Below are 21,378 nucleotides of genomic sequence, written 5' to 3' on the forward strand. Positions count from 1 at the left end.
GCTTACAGGGGGGTTTGATAGAGCCATATAAGATGATCAGAGATGCATGATATGGGTGTCCCTATATCTCTGACTGCCTGGGGCTGGGACTGGACAACAGGGGAGAGATCACTCAACAATTGCCTTGTTCTGTTTGTTCCCTCTGATGCATATAACACCCACCACTGTCAGAAGACAGGCTACATGAACCATTTGTCTGGGGGATCCAGAATGGCCATTCATGTTTTATGTTCTTATCTGATTAAATAGAAATAGAAATTCAACTTTAACAGCGATAGAAATGTAGCTGTGTTAGTCTGGAGTAGCTGAAGCAAATGCAGGACAATGTAGCACTTTAAAGACTAACAAGATTTATTTATTTATTGATTTATTTTTTAAGATGGTTTAGTAGATGATGAGCTTTCGTGGGCCAGACCCACGTCCTCAGATCAGGAAGTGGGTCTGGCCCACGAAAGCTCATCATCTAATAAACCATCTTGTTAGTCTTTAAAGTGCTACATTGTCCTGCATTTTGCTTCAACTTTAACAGCCTGAGAGTATAGGAATGCATCTATGACACTGACACAGCCAACCTATGTGTGACCACAATAACTTAACAAGCGGCACTGCAATTGTATCAAGACAAGTCACTTCTATGTTATTTCAAAGGGTGTGTCTAGACTACTGAGTTTTGTCGACAAAAGTGGACTTTTGTCGACAAAACTATACCTGCGTCTACACTACCGCTGAGTTCTGTCAACATAACGTCGACAGAACTCAGCAGTTTTGTCGATGCTGGTAAACCTCATTTTACGAGGCATAACACCTTCTGTCGACAGAGTTCTGTCGACAGAAGGTGTTATTGCATGTAGGGTTGTGTCTAGACTACAGGGTTTTGTCGACAAAGCAGCTTGTTTAGTCGACAGAACTGAATGTGTCTAGACGCTCTTTGTCGACAGAAGTTTTGTCGACAGATATTGTCGACAAAACTTCTGTCGACAAAACCCTGTAGTCTAGACGTACCCAAAGAAAAGTCCTAGACTAGCGATCACCAACATTATGCATTTTGGTAATAGATATGAAAGGTAGATGTTATGTATTATTGTCTGTATTTATATCTTGCTAGAAGTTTAACATAACCAAATTAGCTTGTAGATTCCAATTCCTTTTCATGTCTTAATTGCCTTAATTATATGCAACTGTCTTCAGTTAACCTTAAGATCAAAGATATAAGATAGTACAAGAAAATAGTTTGTACATTGCCTTCAGCTTAACTATCTGTGTTGTAATGGAAGACTACGATCGGCTAATTACTTTATGTGAATGACTATCACCCATTTACCAGTGTATGCGTAGGAAATAGAAAATTAACTTCAAAACAAAGTACGACAGGAGATCTGCATGACCTATTCTTTCTCAGGGAGAGATCCTGCTTTGACAATTTCTGTGAGGAGGCTTGCCAACCGGCTAGAATAGCTATAAAAGACAAGTTATGGGACTGATCTTCTCTCTCCAGTCTGCTTAAACTTTGAACAGGGGACGTGTAAGCCATAGGACATAGATCTTCCAAATAATTATTTGGAATAGTCTGGGAAATGCATGGAAAAACTAACAGCCTTTGCATCTAAACTGGCTTTGGATGTTGACCGGTTAGCATGATTCCAGAGAGACTTTTACAAGCCAGCTGTTTATTCCACCATGGTTGTGATCCTGAACTATGAAAAGTGAAAGTCATTTTAACAAATATCTATCACTTAACCATTTGTAACTCTCTTCTTTTTCCTTTTAACAACAAATCTGATATTCCGTTATTAAGGATTGGCTGATATTTAGGGAAGACCTGTGATTCATATTAACCTAAGGATAAGTGTCTAGTCCTTTGTGATTGGTGATTATATTAGACTTAGTTGTCTAGATGGGAACCAAGGTCTGGAATGCCTAAAGGGTACTATTGTTTGGTATTTTGTTAACCAGAGTAGAAGCTCTTTTCTTACTGGTTTGGTGAATCTAATTATAAAATCACTAGTCTGGGGAACTGCCTGCCCTGTTTCTTACAGTCTGGCCTGAGTGCTGTCACAGCACTATTATGGAAACCTTTCTCTTATGGAAGCAGAGGGATCTTACTCACTTTGAGGCCCCAGCTGCAGGCCTAGTAGAATTTCTCATGCATTCACGTTGAATGTCAGATTTGATATAAGTTGGGAAGTCAGCTCAAGGAAGAGTAGAACTATACTCACTGTGCTATTAACTATCTCCTGATAGGCAGTTAGCAGCCAGACACTGGCCTGCAAGGCCCTTTCTCTCTCCCACTCCTGCCCTGAACTGAGCCAGGTCTCTAGTAGCTGTTGGCAAAGCAGGAGAATGGACAAAGTTAGTACCAGAAAATCCCTCCCAAACGTTTCTTTTAAATAGGTTTGATTGTCACTAAAATCCCTCTCCAAAGCATTTAACTTCCATATAGCAAAAGATTTATATGTCTCCAAAAAGAGACCCTTGTCTATACAAGTCCCAGGGACCAGATTCACCTCTGGTGTACGTAACTCCATCAAAGCCAAAGGAGTTACATGAGAGATGAGTCTGGCTCTGTGTATGTGAGGGCTTCTGTAGACTGTCTGATGGCAGCTGTCTAGCACATTGCATGCAGTTTGGGGTCCGGTGCTGTGTTCTCTTTCCTGGACAGCTTCTCCCATGCTGAGTGGCAAATGACAGAGAGGAGCATTTCTTTTTATTTAGAGCAGAGAAGTCTCCCCAGCCCAGCTCCTTTTATAACTTTATTTTCATACCAACGTTGCACCTAACTCCCCTCCCCTCAGCTCTTCAAACTATTCTGTTTATGTCTGAAGAGCAGGAAGTCTTTGGTGAATGAGTTTCCATACACAGAGCTTAACTCAATACTAATTCATTCCTTTTACGAGAGGTGATCAGTTCTCACTGGTCCTCTTGAATTTGGTTACTGCGCTGATGATTTTCTTTCCTGTCCATGTAGTGTTAACTATACTGGGAAAACTAGATCTCAGTCCACCACTGGCATAAAATGTCCCCTGCTATGAGATAGATACATAGAATTTACTAGCTAGTGGGAAAACACTGGCTGTAGAATCGGTGTCTATTTCTTACAAAGCCTTTCTGAATATTGACCTAGGAGAGCTTTTCCATTGCATTAGGAGTGCACAAATCATAAAATCATGGATTAAGGATGGAAGGGAGCTCAGGAGGTCATATAGTCCAACCCCCTGCTCAAAGCAGGGCCAGCCCCAACTAAATTATTCCAGCCATGGCTTTGCCAAGCCTGGCATTAAAAACCTCGAATGATGGAGATTCTTAAGGGAAGAGAATAACAGAAACACCTAACTGGTGGGTCAGAACCCAGGCTTAGGAAAACCCCAGCACAAGGGGACACAAAGAAGATGGAGAGAGGCTGTTCTCAGTAGTGACAGATGACAGAACAAGAAGCAGTGGTCTCAAGTTGTGTGTGGGGGGGTGGATCTTAGGAAAAACGATTTCACGAGGAGGGTGGTGAAGCACTGGAATGGGTTACTGAGGGAGGTGGTGAGATCTCCATCCCTAGAGGTTTTTCAGTCCCAGCTTGACAAAGCCCTGGCTGAGATGATTTAGTTGGAATTGGTTCTGCTTTTAGCAGGGGGTTGGACTCGATGACTTCCTGAATTCTCTTCAAGCCCTATCGTTCTATGATTCTATAAAAGAGTTCCCTGAACTCTTTTCAAAAAAATTTTCAAAAAAGAACATTTCTTCTTTTTATCTCTGAGGAGAGCCACTCAGACTCTGCCCAGTGGAAATAAATATGCAGAACCTAGAGGGAGCCATTCTGTTTGTTCTGATGCCCCAAGCAGCTTGATCATTCTGTGCATAGTGAATGTGAGTCTATCTATAGGCTAAATTCTGTTCTTCCTTACACCAAACTAAATATTGATCAGCTCTACTGATTTCAGTTTAAATAAGAGCAAATGTGGCCTGATGAGAAAGAGTTGCCTCCTACTTTCTTTGAGATGGGTAGGATGAAAAAGAGGCAGTTGGTGAGTACTGCCATAAGCTCCCACTTGGTAGCTAAAGGGCCAGGCAGAGCTAAGATCCTCAACAACTTACTGTAAAGTTAATGTATATCATGGATCCCATCATGGAACTCTGTGTCTGGAGTCCATGACTCTGCCCATAGCTGGAAATACCCATTGAAAAGATTTTGAACTAGTACACATAGAACAGAGAATGAAGTGTGCAGCAAACTTTTCCAGGTTCTAGACATCTTGATGTAGGCTGCATAACTTCAGTGTTTTGCTAATAGTTTATGTATGCTTCAGCAGCCACAGGATTGGGCACCATTGTGTTCTTTGGAGAGTCTATTTATAAAAAAGATGTGCTTCCTTATACAAGAGCATTTCACTGAAAGATTGTGTTGTCAGAATTTTCACTGACTTGCCCGAGGTCTAAGTAATGTAGGTCGCACTGTCAGATATAATTATCCAGAATCAGATTCTGGTCTCTGTTACACTTGTGTAAATCCAAAATAATGCCACTGAAGTCAGGGGCATTACCCTGGTTTTACACGAATATCACTGATCAGATTCTAGCTCTAATCCTTCAGTCCAGCTGCATCCTTGAGCATCCAAAGCTCCCACTGAAGTCAAGGGGAACAATCAGCATGCCAGAATGGCAGAACGGAGTCCTAAGTGTTAAGAACTCTCCTTACCAGATTTCTGGTGGACACATCGAACTCTCCGAATACATAGGCGACCATATCCCCTGCTGCACAATTGTCCACACTTCCTGAACTGAGCAGCTTCAGGACAAAATGGAGAGCTGCCATCCTCACCTGCAAGGGTAGAGATTATGCACGAGTTATTATTATCTCTTCTGCATGCAATATGAGACAGGATATGAGAGTCCTTTTGCTTTTTCTTTTATCTCTTTGGAATAGTGGCTGAAGTACAAATGATTAACACATCTGTTATGTAAATTCCTTGCAACACTGGCTACAGAAGTACCATGCAAATGCCAGTTTTCACTTTCAGGTGACACTGTAATTAGGAAAAAGGCAGCATTTTCTCCTATAAATGTAAACAAACTTGTTTGTCTTAGTGTCTGGCTGAACAAGAAGTAGGTCTGAATGGACTTGTAGACTCTAAAGTTTTACATTGTTTCGTTACAGTTAACAAAAAATATCTACATTTGTAAGTTGCATTTTCACGCTAAAGAGATTGCTCTACATCACTTCTATGAGATGAATTGAAAAATATTATTTCTTTTGTCATTTTTACAATGCAAATGTTTGTTATAAAAATAATATAAAGTGCATAGTACACACTTGTCATTGTGTTGTAATTGAAATCAATATATTTGAAAATGTAAAAAACCACAAAAATATGTAATAAATTTCAATTTTTAATCGCATTAATTTTTAGTTAACTGTGATTAATTGAAACCCTATTAATAATCTCAGCCTAAAAATGTGTCTCGTTGCCAGACTCTCCACTGAGTGAAATACTTCCCAGATATTAACAGCAATACCACTATTTCCACACACAATCTTACCTTAGCACTCTGATCACTGAGAGCAGATTTCACTGCCTTCACAATCTGAAACTTTCTAACTCTTGTCTCAGGCACTGAAAGATAAGGAGAAGTGTGCAATATAGTATATCTTTGTTCCAAACACTCATGCTCCACATTAGAATGTGTCCTGTGCCCTATTTAAGAGTACTACCAAGCTTCACTCATATACAGAATCAGCGGGGAAAATATAGGACCAGACTCTGATCTCAGTTACACCAGTCTAAGTCTGAAGTATTTCCACTTCTGTAAATAGCACCATCATACTATCCTGATGGAAATATTGTAAGAGAGTTAGACAAATGGAGGTCAGTGAAGTTAGTCTGTGTTTACCACCAGTATAGCAGAATTCGGAATCTATTCTAGAGTGTCTAATACTTATTCAGTCAGGAGTACTATTTTGTTTTTATCTCATTATTATTAACATGCATCCGCCACAAGATTACATTTGTATTTGTACCTTGAAAATATTTTAGGCTACATTCAGCACTTAATTAACCCTGTTGATTTCTGTGTGACCACATGGGAGTAACTTAGAGCAGCACTGGGTCCCTTTAGTGAATTTCCAACCCTCTGGTGAGCATGCATCTAAAAGGGTGTCGCAAGGAGAAGGGAGAAAAATTGTTCTCTTTGGCCTCTGATGATAGGACAAGAAACAATGGGCTTAAATTGCAGCAAGGGAGGTTTAGGTTGGACATTAGGAAAAACGTCCCAACTGTTAGGTTGGTTAAACACTGTGAAAAATTGCCCAGGGAAGTTGTGGAATCTCCACCACTGGAGATATTTAAGAGCAGATTGGATAGACACCTATCAGGGGTGATCTAGACAGTGCTTGGTCCTGCCATGAGGGCAGGGGACTGGACTTGATGACCTCTCAAGGTCCCTTCCAGTTCTAATAATCTATGACTATATGACTCTATGTGTTGCAGCAGGGGCAGATGACCCTTTTGCGGGGCCCCGGGCAGCATAATTCCGCGGGGCCCCCCCTTTGCCACGGCGCATGCACAGTGACGCCATGCTCATGCGCGGTGGCACCACGGCGCGTGCGCGGGGCTTTTTGAAGCGCGGGACCCGGGGCGGCCACCCCGCTCGCCCTGCCCTATATCCGCCCCTGTGTTACAGATCCTCTGTGCCCCATTTGCAGAGATGATGAGTATGTTATAGCCCTACCATGCCTGCAAAGCCTTGGTTCTTTAGATCAACCTATAGCAGCTCATGCTTTTAGCTCTGGATGTCCCCAACTCAACCCCCAGCACGATGGCGATGATCGCAGCAGTCACAGTTACTCCTGTGTTACTTACAGTCAGCACCAATAATAGCTGTGAGCAGATTCAGGGTTGCCACACGAACAGTCTCATTCTCAATCTTCAGCTGCGAGTGCAGAAATGCTATGAGGTCATCAGGAGAAGAACGGGCTGCAAAGGAAGAAATCACATCCTCACTAACAACTGAAAGCTCATTCTTACCACACCTACAAAAGAAGGAAGTTACAAGGAAACTACTGTGTAATTTGGAGTCTCTTCCCCTACCTAGCAGTAGGATACAATAGCACAGCTCCATTTGATTTTCCATGATGAGCTGCTGAGTTGGAGAACAGATCTGTGGGAAGAAGAGAAGTGATCAAAGGAAAACTAATCAGAACAAGCAACTGAAAAGAAGAGGCTCAATTAATTTCTAAGCACTCACTTCCTACCTTTCCAAATAGAGCTCTGAAGCCAAAAGAAATGGTACTGACTGCACAACAAGAATCAGAAACAATGACCGATACACTGGATAACAGAAGTTCATGCTTTCAAAGTGTTTTTAGCAGCAGAGCTAATTGAATCAAGACTTGACCCTTGGTAACTGGTTCAAATGGTTAATTATTCCACCATAAAAATGTAGGCCTTATTTGCAGTCTGAATTTGTCCAGCTTCATTTTCTAGTTATTGGCTCACGTTATGCCTTTCTCTGCTAGATTATTACATATGTTTCCCCACATAGATATTATAGACTGCAATTAAGTCACCCTGTCACAGGATAGGTCCTCCCCATTTGGATGGGATCAGTTTTTACTATATAACTCTAACTCCCTCTAATAACTGGCTTATGCTAAAATTGCTTTACAAACTGACCTGGATTTTAGCTAATAAAATGAGACCACTATCTGCTTATTCTTAAGCCAGCAGAAACCAATAAGGCATGAGAAGGTCTCCGGGCTCTTCACTAGCATTCAAAAGATGTTTATTCTTAATATGCTTCAGATCTGCTGTGCTTAAGCTCAAGTGATACAAGAACAAGTTCCCCTCACCCGGTCGTGCAGAGCACTGCAGATGGCTTGAAATTTCCCTTCAGGTAGAAGGATCTTATATTCACCAGCGACTTCCAAGAGCTGCCTCAGACTCTACAACAGAGGGTGAAAGTTAGAAGGTGGGCATACAAAGGAGCAATATGCAATGACTGAAGCAGGTTCATGGAATTCATAGATTCCAAGGCCAAAAGGGATGATTGTCATCAACTAGTCAGGCCTTCTGTATGACACAGGCCTTAGAAATTGCCAAAATAATTCCTAAAGCAGAACTTTCAGAAAAAAATCCAATCTTGATTTTAAAATGATCACCTTGACTCTTGGTAAATGGTTTGAATGGCTAATATCCCACCACTGAAAAGGTAGACCTTATTTCCCATCTGAATGTCTCCTGTTTCAGTTTGTAGCCACTGGATCATGTCATGCCTTTCTCTGCTAGGTCATTACATATATTTCCCCATGCAGATATTATAGACTGTAAGTAAGTCACCTGTCACAGGGTAGGTCCACCCTGTTTGGATGGTATCAGGTTGTGGAGGAGTTAAAGAACTAAGGCAGCCCAAGTGACCTAGTCTCCCCAACCACCATAGCAGGCCTGGTTCTTAGAGCAGCATTGCCTAATAGTCAGGGTCAGTGCAGCAGCCCTTTAATGAGGCTCTTCAGCTCAATGACCCAAGCCCTTCTAGGTACGACCGTGCAACCTAGTGCTCAACCACCTTTTGGGGCAAACCAGTGTTGCCTAGTGGCCAGCCCTTCTCCACCAGGCTCTACCTACTCCACAGGGTCCCAGCACAGGGCCTTGTCTTGCAGCTCAATGGGGTTTCTTCCAAAACATGCAGAGTCAAAGACTAATACCTCAACTCAATAATGCTTAGTTCACATAGATTGCTTCCCACCATTCTTCTGCAGCAGGTCATCTCAGTAACTCCGTGGTCTCTCCTCCATCTGTGGCATTGGATGGTTGTGGGGGGGTCAACTGGAACCACAGGCTGGCTGGTTTCTGCATCCTAGGGCACTGGCAGTCCCTCCACAAAAGCCTGCAAAGCACCTCTGCTCCCTTCAGCTGTCAGCCTAGACAGAACTGAGCTGCTCCCTTTTATATCCTGGTTCCAGTTGGAGCATTCCCAGCAAGTATGAAGGGGCATAGCCCACAGATCATGATTAGCCCCCGCTGAACCATGCATGGGGGGTATCCTCTGTCACAAACACTCCCCCTTAAGAGGGTGTCCATTGGTGGACCTTCCTCTTCATCGTCTCCTTCCACTTGGGAGAAGTCTGTGTTTGCATGAGCCTTCCCTGGCCCAGCGTAACATACAGAAGTCATAGGGTTGGAGCGGGAAGTACTACCTCATGATTCAGGCACTGGTGTCCTTCATGTTATTAATCCATCTGAGGGGTGCATGGTTGGTGACCAGTTGAAAGGGCGTCCCCAGTACAGAATATCCCAGGGTATGTCTACACTAAGGCGCTAATTCGAACTAACTTAGTTCGAATTAGTTAATTCGAACTAAGCTAATTCGAACTAATGCATCCAGACTAAAAAAACTAGTTCGAATTAGCGTTTTGCTAATTCGAACTAGCATGTCCACATTAAGTGGACCCTGAACCGGGCTTAAGGATGGCCGGAAGCAGTGCCGGCAGGGCATCACATGAGGACTTAGAGCGTGGAGCTGCTGCCTCAGGCTAGCCGAGGGCTGTGCTTAAAGGGACCCGACCCCCACCCCGGACAGACAGTTCTCAGGGGTGCCCCTCTTGCAAAGCAGTCCTGGCTTGGAGTGCTCTGAGTGCCCACACTGGGCACATCACAGCACTCGGCCATCAGCCTGGCTGTACTTGCTGCAGGCTGCCATCTGGGGAGAAGGAGCAATTGGGGGGCTGCAGGAGAGCTTCCACCCCCAGAAGCACGCAGAGCCAGCCCAGTCCTCCCCATCGGGGGCTCGTACCCCATTCCTCCGTCACCTCCTTCCACTTACCCTTCCCTAGCCCCCCTTCCTGATGTACAAAATAAAGAAAACGTGTGGTCAAAAATAGAATCTCTCTTTATTGAACAAAACTCGGGGAGACTGGGAAAAGGAGGTGGGAGAGGGGAAGAGAGAGGGTGGCAGAGGGGAGGGCAACTACAATGATCAGAGGTTTGGAACAGGTCCCATATAAAGAGAGGCTAAAGAGACTGGGACTTCTCAGCTTAGAAAAGAGGACACTAAGGGGGGATAGGATAGAAGTCCATAAAAGCATGAGTGGGGTGGAGAGGATGCATTAAGAAAAGTTCTCCATTAGTCCCCATAATAGAAGGACTAGAGGACACCAAAGGAAAAGAATGGGTAGCAGGCTTCAAAATACTAACAGAAAGTTGCTCTTCACAAAGCAAAGATTCAACCTGTGGAACTCCTTGCTGCAGGAGGTTGTGACGGCTAGAACTTAGAACAGAGTTTAAAGAGAAGTGAGATAAAGGGATGGAGGTTGGGTCCATGGAGTGCTATTAGCCAGGGGGTAGGAGTGGTGTCCCTGCCCAAAGTTTGTGGAAGGCTGGAGAGGGATGGCACGAGACAAATGGCTTGATCACTGTCTTCGGTCCATCCATTTGAAGGATAGAAGGCTTTGTGAAGTTGGATGGGATAGGACCAGCTCTTGGTTCAGCTGTTTTCACAGGGCCTGGAAGGCTTCCTCACAGTCTTCTGATTACTGGACTTTCTGTGATTGGGTGTTCTTCATCAGGTCCAATAATAGGGTGCCCAGTGTGATGAAGTTGAGTACTAAGCAGCCACTGTGTCTGAAGTATTGTGGCACCTGTTTCTTTGTCATGGAGGTGGGGCAGTCACACAAGCCTTAGACCTTATTTATCAAGGAGCTATAGTTTTCCCCTTCCTACTGTGTTCACTAAGATGGCACTTGGCTGGATTCACAGTGAGTCCTGCATCTATTGGGGCTTACAATACCTTGCTAAGATGTCAGAGGTGTTTCCCCCAGCTGGTGCTGTGGATGACAATATTCTTAATGCACACGGCTGTATATTGCATATATGTTTGCAATATTTGGTTCATGAGCTGCTGAAAAGTGGCTGAGGCTCTGTGCAGCCCAAATGGCATCCTGCTGAATTGCTATAAGCCAAGCAGGGTGTGGAAGGCACTCTTTTCACAGGAAGCCGGTATCAGGGGTATCTACCAATATCTGTTGGTCAGTTCTAGTGTGGAAATGAACTTTGCATTTCCCACTATATTCCTCCTTGAGATTTCCCCATGTATGCATCCCAGTATCACTTCAGCTTTTTTGGCCACAACATCACATTTGTAGGTCATGTTCAGCTGAGTATTCACCAAGTTTCCCAAAATATTTTTCAGAGTTACTGTTTCTCAGGAAGCATCCCTCAACATGTATGTATCACCTACATTGTTTTGTTCCTAGATGCATCTATTTACATTCAGCCATATTTAAATGCACATTTATTGTTAGCACCCAGTTTACCAAATGATCTATATCACTCTGAATCAGTGAGTTGTCCTTTCCATTATTTACCACTCCCCAATGTTTATTTCATCTGCCAATTTTATCAATGATGATTTTATGTTCTCTTCCAGGCTATTGATAATGAGATGACAGTCTAACTCCTTCCTGTACCTACACACTTTTCTTCTTTGCTGCTTGAAGCTTCCAGGATATCTCTGATGAAATCTACATATTTTACTACATTTAGGCTCTTGTGTAGTCCTCTGATACTTTTAGTCAAGTCCATGAGACATTGATTCCCTCAAAGTCATGGGCATTCCAATCCCAAAAGCAACCACATATTCTGGACCAGAAAGCCAACATAGATTGGGAGTAAACCATGGAGGAAGTGGGGAGGGGGGAAGGGCAGCAGGGTTGTGGCCCTGGATTTGCTGCTTGGCTTGTACTGAGCCAGCTCACAGAGACTGAGCATGCTCAATCATACTACTGAAGCCAACTGCCCTCACTCCATCCTCTCACTATCAGCAGACAAGAGTTACCTTGGTCATGTGATACTGAGGGTAGATGAAATAAGAGAGACAAAGTGGGTGAAATAATATCTTTAATTATATTATCTCACCCACCTTGTCTCTCTAATATCCTTGAACCAACACAGCTACAACAGCCCTGTACACAACAGTAGATGAAATAGACAGTGATTTTATATCTATCTAGTTATATAATCTAAAGCAATGCACTTCAGGCCTTCTTAGTATTAATTTTCAGCTACTGGCAGTTTACTTAATACTGCCCAGAGACAACACACAGCAGCCCCTGCTCTGAGGAGTTTATTTATAATCTAAAAGAGAGACACAGAGTTGATAGGATGTACCAGTAAATCACAAGGAGGGAGTATCTTATGGGGCGGGGGGGGGGGGGGGGAGGGAAAAGGTGTTTTGTTTCTTACCTCCTTATCATCTCCAGAAACAGAAGATACTTTTCATGAGAGGCTTTTACCTACAAAACTTGTCACCTGGGTCACCATGTCTATAAAATCAAGACTTGTGTGTTTATCTATTATCTAACAAGTCACTATGTAGACCAGGAAACGCCACTGGTAGCAGCTAGTGCAGTTCACCTATGCGCACACATTGATAGTTATTTTAATAAGTATCTCACCTTGGTGACATGAAAAACATTAACATCCTCTTTATATTGCTCAAGAAGCCATGGGATCTGTTCGAACACCTTATCTTGATGCTCTTCTTTATGCAGGAGGAGGCTCATCATAGTACCAAGGGCTTTGATAATGGCCTGCTTGAGCTACATAGAGACACAGAATTTATGTTCCTACAAATTCATTCAATATCATGCAATGGGCCCATCTTTTCTACTTCTGACGAGTGCAATTTCCCTTTTCCACTGTTGAAACAGCCCTATCTCAATATTTCCTGGTAAAGAGTTAAGACTCATGCATGGCTTCGTCTACACTGGCATGATTTTCCGAAAATGCTTTTAACGGAAAAGTTTTCCGTTAAAAGCATTTTCGGAAAAGCACGTCTAGATTGGCAGGATGCTTTTCCGCAAAAGCACTTTTTGCGGAAAAGCGTCCGTGGCCAATCTAGACACGCTTTTCCGCAAAAAAGCCCCAATTGCCATTTTCGCGATCGGGGCTTTTTTGCAGAAAACACTACTGTGCTGTCTACACTGGCCCTTTTGCGCAAAAGTCTTTCGGAAAAGGACTTTTGCCTGAACGGGAGCAGCATAGTATTTCCGGAAAAGCAGTGACGATCTTACATGAGATCGTCAGTGCTTTTCCGGAAATTCAAGCAGCCAGTGTAGACAGCTGGCAAGTTTTTCCAGTCTAGACACAGCTATGGTGTTGGTTTCAGAATTATATTCTACTGCACCTCACAACTTTCCCAAGTGGGATATTTCCCCAGATTAGTATGCACACTAAACCAACTCATTCCTGCTGTAACTCTACTGGAACTGAATAGACATCTGCCAGGAATGAATTTAGCCCATTCTCCTATATTCATCTGCATGTCAGGTGACAAAACTGGAATCTATGTACACTATGTACAGACAGAATTTCCATGAGATTGTGACATTATAATCTTTTTTAAATGTTTTACATCATACTCCGTTCTATCCCAAAGAACCTGCCATTGAACTCCATCATCACAAAGAGTGCCATACACAGAGAATTTAACAATACAATTTCTCATAAAGGTTTAGAAAGCCTACAATTCTCACCTCCAAATCTTCACATGTGGTCCATTTGCTTGTCACATGATGATAGAGGGGAAGAATTTCATCACAGAACTGAGATTTACCCATTTTGGGAAATGGCCACTTTTCCCAGTTACTAAAATATACATTTACTGCCCTTGACCATTTTTCCAGAACTGCATGGAAGGAAAAAAGACAGGCAATATGAAAAGGATGCACTAGTAATAAGGATACGTTGTTTTATCAGTGGACACACCCAGGCTTGTAGTTTATTACAATTCCATTCCCAATTCAGGAACAGCTGATGAAATCCAATAACAGTTTTGAATGATTTCTCTTCCCTCCTTTCCGTTTCTTGTTTCTCAAAAGGCTTTCTTCTCTTTTGTCTCTCTCCATCTCTTTTTAATTCCCATCATTTGAAAACATATTTTTTTCTCCCTTGTTACCTCTTAATTAGAGCTGATTGTAAAGGTAGTTGAAATTAAATTAAAAGTGTTTACTCTTGTTTTTTTCAAAATTTCAAATTACAAAGATCATTCACATGTTTCAAAAATCAACAAATTTCAGCCACCTTTTTAGCTGCACAAAAACACTGAACACATCCTGATTAAAACTGTCATTGACATTTTTTCAGTTTAATATTCCATCAACTTGGAAAAAAATATGAAAAATGTAATACAAAACCAAAATATTTTGACCAGCTGTTTTCTGAATGATTCATGTCCTCTGCAGTTATTGCTTATTTAGCCCTAAAACTGTATGATTTCCTGTTGGGTTACAGTTTGTCTGAAAGATGTTCAGTGCCCCTAACTCCTATTAGTTATACTGAGATTTGACAGCATTTTGCCCTAAAATTAGATGCACCCGCTGCCCTTGAAAGGAAAATTAAGGCTCAATCCTATGTTCTATGAAGCTAATGGCAAAATTCCCATTTATCTCAAAGGTGTAGGATTAATCCCTTAGGCCTGATCTACACTAAAGGGGAAAGTTGACTTAAGGTACGCAACTCCAGCTATGTTAATTATGTAGCTGGAGTTGATGTATCTTAAATCGTGTTTTCAGACTGTCCACACAGTGGAAGGTTGACAGGAGTGTTATTCCTCATGAGAAGCAGGACTACCGGTGCCAACGGGAGCACCCACTCAGTTCGAATTAGTGGGTCTTCACTAGACCTGCTAATTTGGACCCTGGTGATCAACTGCAGCAGCATTGATCTTCTGCATAGTGTAGACGTGGCCTTACTTGAGCATCAACTAAAAAGCAAAGGAAGAGAGAAGTGGAGAAGACCAGAGGACAGAGAAAGAGGGTGAAAGGAGATGATAATTAAGCAACTAAAGAGGAGGAATGGGTGGAGGGGTGGAAAACGGGAAATTTTTAAATGTAATTCAGTCTGTTGCCTGCACATTCTCCCCCAGGAGTTTCCTGGCACATGGGCAGCATCAGCTTTTGTTTATTTTTAAAATAGCCACAAGTCATAAAGGGCCTGAACTTACAAATGCTCAGCACCTCCAGCAAAGTAAGGAGTACTCTCAACTCCACTGAGTGCCACAGGAGCATGAGGACTCAGCCCCTGGTACAATCCAGTTCAGAGCCTGTTTGTAAACGATCAGTCACTTAACTCTGTACCAAGGCCCCTAAATATCCATTTTGGACATCTACAATAAGTGCTGGCACTTACCACCACAAAATTGTTGCATCAGCCTGCTCTCGTCGTCTAACATCCGCATGGAGCTCATGCCGTACAGGGTCATTCCCACAAAAGGAATGCACTTGAGTGCTGAAAAGAAGGACCAGAAGAAAAGGAAGACAGACAATTGACTGTTATCTGCCTTCTTACTATCGCATTTAGAAACACCGCTGGGTCGGATGCTATGGGCTCCTAGGTCATTTTGTGCTGCGTACACAAATGATAAGGCAGAAGTAAAAAATCAGTGGGGGATTTACCCTGAGGAGGAGCATTCTCCACCAATGTGCAGCTGTGCCAGATGCCCAATCCTCTCCCAGAGTAGGAGAGAGAGCACTGGGGAGGGATGAGAAATGGAATGGAGAAGAGCTCCACTAGACCTGATTTTCCTCAATCCTGTCCTTTAAGAACTTCAAATGGGGCATAAGAGCTTGCACCTTGGTGTGGATAGCTCATGGTCTAGCAACTGGAACCAGCCACAGCAGTTCATCTCATGCCCCCCAAATAGCACTCTGTGTAGCTTTACAGAGCGTGAACCTCTGTCCTTAAATGGAAGACAATAACTTTGAAACAAAAGATGGAAGTTGACCTACGATAGGCTGATGATAGGTTGCCCAGCGTAATCAAAGTGAACACGTCAGACAGCTTCAGTGGATTCAGATGACATTGAAGCTCATACATCACCTCACCGAAATAGCAGCGTGCCAGAGCCACTAATGTGTTGCTCGCTGCCACTTTTAGTTCATTTGTTGCTTCCTTAAAAAATACAAAAAGAGAGAGACTGAAGTGATTAAAGCCAACTACACCAGCCAATGCTGCTCAAATGAATCAAGTTCTTATTTCTGTTTTCCACCCAACTTTCTGAGAACAGAATCATGAGTCATAAATAATCATTGAATTGTTTGCCTAAACACTTGTCAGCCTTTCAGTTGTTTGCAAGCTGCTTAGACTATTCGCTATTAGCTATTTGTGGTGGATGATTGGCTATCATAGTGACATGATATTTTTCCCTCAGAGGAGGTGGGCAGCTTCAAGATATTCAGAGAATTTTCCTGAATAAACTATACCCTAAATCCAAATACTGCTTCTTTTGGAAACAGCTCAGATTCTGTTTAAAGGTTTCATCCTGCTGCTTAACACCATAGTATCAGAGCACCTTCCACACAAAATCAGTATCAATAATGAAATCCCTAGGAGACTTCACAAAATACTTGCTTGTTAAGAAACGGTAGGCCTCTCTGCATCTGATATATGTCACAATATCCTGACCTTACAAAGCACTTAAGCACACGTGTAACTTGAACAAGATGAAACTAGTCACATGCTGCATAGGACCTGGGATTTCTGGAGGACGGTGTGGGGATCTGTGGGCCCCTAGCAGTCATTAATCCTGGAGTTTCAGTATATAGTTTACAAAAAATGTTTTAATTAGTTTAAGCTTTCATTCCTGTCATTAGCATATAGGGAAAACTAACTTACCTGAGTATCAGAGGGGTAGCCGTGTTAGTCTGAATCTGCAAAAGCAGCGAAGTGGGTCTTTGACCACAAAAGCTTATGCTCCAACACTTCCCTTAATCTAACTTACCTGAGTCTCTCTCATGTGCTTTGAGGCAAGTGTTATTATTTTGCTCAGTAGCCTTCTCTTTAGGACCTGGGCATCCTGCTGTAATACTTTCTCCAGGATACAGTAAATGTCTACTCTGTTTTTCTGGGGACAAAACATAAAAGAACAATTGGGGGAAATGTTTCCTTGATGACAATATAGTAATGCTATAAGCTAATATAGTAACGCAATATAGTAACACTTACGCTAATAAGCTTCTGCCCAAAAGAGTTTACAATCTAAACATGAAACAACTAGCCCAGGCTAAAAGAGCAGATCAATAGCCAGGAAAATAATTCAGGTCTTCTGATTCACTATCTGGAGTCCTCTCCACTAGACCACACTGATTCTCAGCCTGCATACTCACTCAAGTAACCCCTAGTCTTCATTTGTATAAAACTTGCTATGCCCTCCACAATCACCCCAGCTAGCAGCATTTCAGAAGAAGCTGAGCAATTTACAAATTTTTAATCAGAATAAGGGCCCTGCACTGCCCCCTTATCTAATTTCGTTTATTATTATTATTGTTGTTATTATTATTATTATTGTTATTGTTGTTATTGTTATTATTAGCATCATGCCTTTTTTTATCCACTCCAGACAGAATTTGTAAATACAATGATAAAATACCCAACTCCTGCAGTAAATCTTCTGCAGCTTTTAGGGAAAATTAGCTCAGGAGTTACCTCTACATTGACAGTAGCACACTTGAAGGTCTCTTTTATGGGGTCCATCAAAGTTCAAATTCACAGATGATACTAAATATGGAGGAGTTGAAGGTATGAGTTGTGACAGAGAAATAATAAAGAGGGGCACAGAGAAATTAGAAACCTGAGCAGAACAAGACTGATTTCAGAGAACTGCAAACTAGCGCACCTAGAGAGGGGGTCAATATAACTGACATAATGAGCGGGAGAAAAGTGGGAAACAACAAGTGACCTGGAGTGACAGTGAAAAAAAAAGTCAGCCATCTGGGTTGGGTTTGTTACATACAGGAATCTTGTCATAAAGCAGGAAGACAACAGTTTCTCATTATTCATCTGAGGTGTGACTGCTTCTGGCTTATTTCACTTTTTTGGCACCACATTCCCCAGAAAAGATCAACAGCTTGGAAGTAATTCAGGAGAAAAATTTAAAAAGTGCAGGGAGGCCAGCAGAACTGACTTTTAAATAGAGACCTGCAACCTCTATGGGATCTGACCTCATGCATCAGGGTGAGGTTGGGTGGGTGTAGGGGAGCCTGCCTTGACAATAAATGGCCACGTCTCCCTTTAACACGTGCGGATCTCTAACAAGCAAAACCCAGGCCTGTCTCAAGTCTGGTGCACATAAGCATGCAGGCAAGGTCATGGGAGAAGCTGTGAGAGGAAGGAATGTTTTGCATAACAATGCAGATGAAGCATGGTACGTGAGACTATGTCAAGAACACATGGCAAGCAATCTTGTACAGATACTTCTGTTTCTGATAACCACAAATTACAGATGCAGCCATACAGCTGTCAACTATGCACATAGCAGCAACATCCTGAGTGACAGGATGTACTCCAGATAGGGTATTGGGCATGTTCCATATCCTACACAATACGTAATCAATTGGTAAATATTATTAGAACAACCAAGTCTCGCTTTGCTATAAAATGGGCTTAGTAAGAACAATCAGTGGGAGGGAATGAGCAGGATTGACCCACAGGTACTGCTCGATGTAACTAGAAGTAAATAGGCCCTTCACACCGGTGATCCAGTGCATGGTGTTCCAATGCATGGGAAGAAAAGGAACCCTGGCCTCCTGCCTGCTACTGTAGGTAGCATACGGGTGAAGTGTAAGTGAACTAGTCTTTCTTATTGTATTATAGTAGCTCTTTTATTAATTGCTTTTGCATTGCTTTGCACTATCTTATTGCTTTAGAATGTATGGCATTTAAGGTTTAAATTGTGTAGTAATTGTTTTTAAGGCTTGTAAAACTTAAACAACTGTCATAACTGCTTAAAGCTTGCAATAAATAAGAAAGTGGTTAAGTATCCCTGGAGTGTCCTGGTTTCTCTTGGATCTAAAATAAATCGTATCACATCACAGTGGGAAAACAACTGGACTCCCCTGGGCTCAGATCAGGTCAGCTCTCCTCCACAGAGTCAGCACAACCGTGACTGCCTACTCCAGCCAGCCACCACCTCCTTGCTGCATAGCATGCACTGTGGAGTGAGGATGCTTAGGAGTCAGTGTTTCTTACCCTGCAGCACGTACATTGCACAGCAGGGGGCAGTATCAGAGACCTAAAATTTAGACTTTAACATCAGGAAAAATGCCCCAGCTATAAGACATCTATCAGGTTATTACATCGTCTTCATTGGAAAGTGGTGGAAACCCAGTCACTAGGAGCTTTTAAAATTGGTTTGGCCCCAAAAAATGAAAAAGGCACTGCTGGGAAATTGGATGATCCAACAAGCCTTTCACATCTGTCTCCTGTGAGTCTATAACTCTGAATTCAGGCAGCTGAAGGTGTGAACTGCCTGCTAAGGTCATAAAGCACTTTGGAATGTTCAAAGCCAATGGTTGGCTACACATTCCAGTGGTTGTGCTTTTAAAGGATGCTGCTGCAAACTGCTATTATTACTGCTCTAGTGGGGAGAGGCTCTGCCTCTTTCCATTCATTTTTAAATGTAAGGAGGATTTTTAATTGAAAATCATAATTGATAACTTATGAATACAAGCGCCCCACACTATTCAAGCGAGCCAGAAATGAACTGCTTGTCTTGGCTTCCTGGTACTTGAAACTAAAATGCCTTCTGTGTTGACCCTTAATAGAGAAATGGACTTTGCTGGATGCGAGTATTAATAAAAGAAAAAGGGGTTTGGATTATTTAAGAACCCTTCAGAGCTATATCCCAATCATATGTCATTATAATTAAGAAGTGTTGTCTTGGGTTTAAAGCAGAGAGTCAGTTCACATGGGTTTTATTCACCATTCTTCTACTAACTCACTATGTGGTGTTGAGCAAGTTATTTAATTCCCCATGACACAGCCCATCAGTAAATGGGGATGTTTATCACTCTCCCAAAGGTGCTGTAAAACCTAATTCATGAGTAAGTAGGTAAGTGCTTTGAGGTTTTTGGATGAAGATGCTAAAGGAGGACAAACTACTGCTATAAGAGATTATAGATACCCCTACAGTGCACTTTTATAATCTACAGCCCATGTACTCCAGTGTGTACAAAAGGACAGTGCTCCTCTGAGTGTCTCTTTATTATATCATCCTGATCTGTAACAGAATTTTGCATGATGAGTTTTGCATGAAGACAGAAGGGTAAATACTGCTTACACTGAAGGTGGGCTGAGCCAAGTTCTGTATTGAATTACTTCCATGAAGTCAAACAGAATTTGGAGTGGAAACATGGAAAACAGATGTGATTTGATGAAACTGCCCTACCTCATCCTGCTGAAGTTTTTCTAGCAGAACAGTCACAACGACAGCCAGTTTGGTCTCAGCTATCTTGACAATCTGAAGGGCAATAGAGGCCTTATCTTGATCGTCCATATGGTCCAGGAGGAAAACAACCTCGCTGTAAACAGCTGAAATTAAAGGAAAGGATTCTGCTGGTTATCATTGATGTTGGGATTCAGGGCTTGTGTCTTTAATTCACTATCTAGTAAAGACTCTGTAGGAGACCAGACATGGTGATAAGTGGACCTGGGAATCATGCAAATCCTTTTCTTCCCTCATGGTGACCATGTCTGTTTGCAGAGCTATTGTGGGGGGACGGATTATAATAAGGAAAAGCTGCTCCTTTTAAATAAGATCCCCACATAAAATAATCTTTTCCACCTTTACTATTAATTTAGGCATTTTGATAGCACACAGAATAATTTAGAGCCAAGATTTTTAAAACTGGGTGCCTAAACTAAAACTCCTCAATCCATATTAACACGCCTACATCCTGATTCAACAAATTAATCACATGCCTAACTCAATGCCAACAAATAAATCTAAAGTTAAACACATGCTGAAGTGTTTTGCTTAGTCAGGGTGTCATTTCCAAAAGTGCTGAGCACCCAGAATTACCTATGGATGGTGCAAAGAACTTCTAGGGGTTCAGTATCTCTTGAAAATCAAGCCACTTTTTAAAGACCCCACTGTATGAATTTAGAAGTCAAACTTTATGCACTCTGTTTTGAAAAAAGGCTTCAGTTTTATTTTATGGTAATTTAAATACTTGCAGAGAAGACACATGGAATAGGTATTTGTCCAGTTGCCTCTAGAGACCCTAAAAGATTTTCCCCCAATGCACAACATAAGAACATAAGAACGGCCGTACTGGGTCAGACCAAAGGTCCATCTAGCCCAGTATCCTGTCTGCCGACAGTGGCCAGCACCAGGTGCCCCAGAGAGGGTGGACAGAAGACAATTATCAAGCGATTTATCTCCTGCCATCCCTCTCCAGCCTCTGACAAACACAGGCCAAGGACACCATTTTACCCCCTGGCTAATAGCCTTTTATGGACCTAACCTCCATGAAATTATCTAGCTAGGTGTTTTCCATGGGTAGGGTGATTGCCCCATACCTTTATGTGAAGCCTCAGAGATTAAGTCTTGGTAAGTCTTGCT

Source organism: Pelodiscus sinensis, chromosome 18, assembly GCF_052426305.1.
Source record: "Pelodiscus sinensis isolate ZL-2025 chromosome 18, ASM5242630v1, whole genome shotgun sequence".
Classification (NCBI taxonomy): Eukaryota; Metazoa; Chordata; order Testudines; family Trionychidae; genus Pelodiscus; species Pelodiscus sinensis.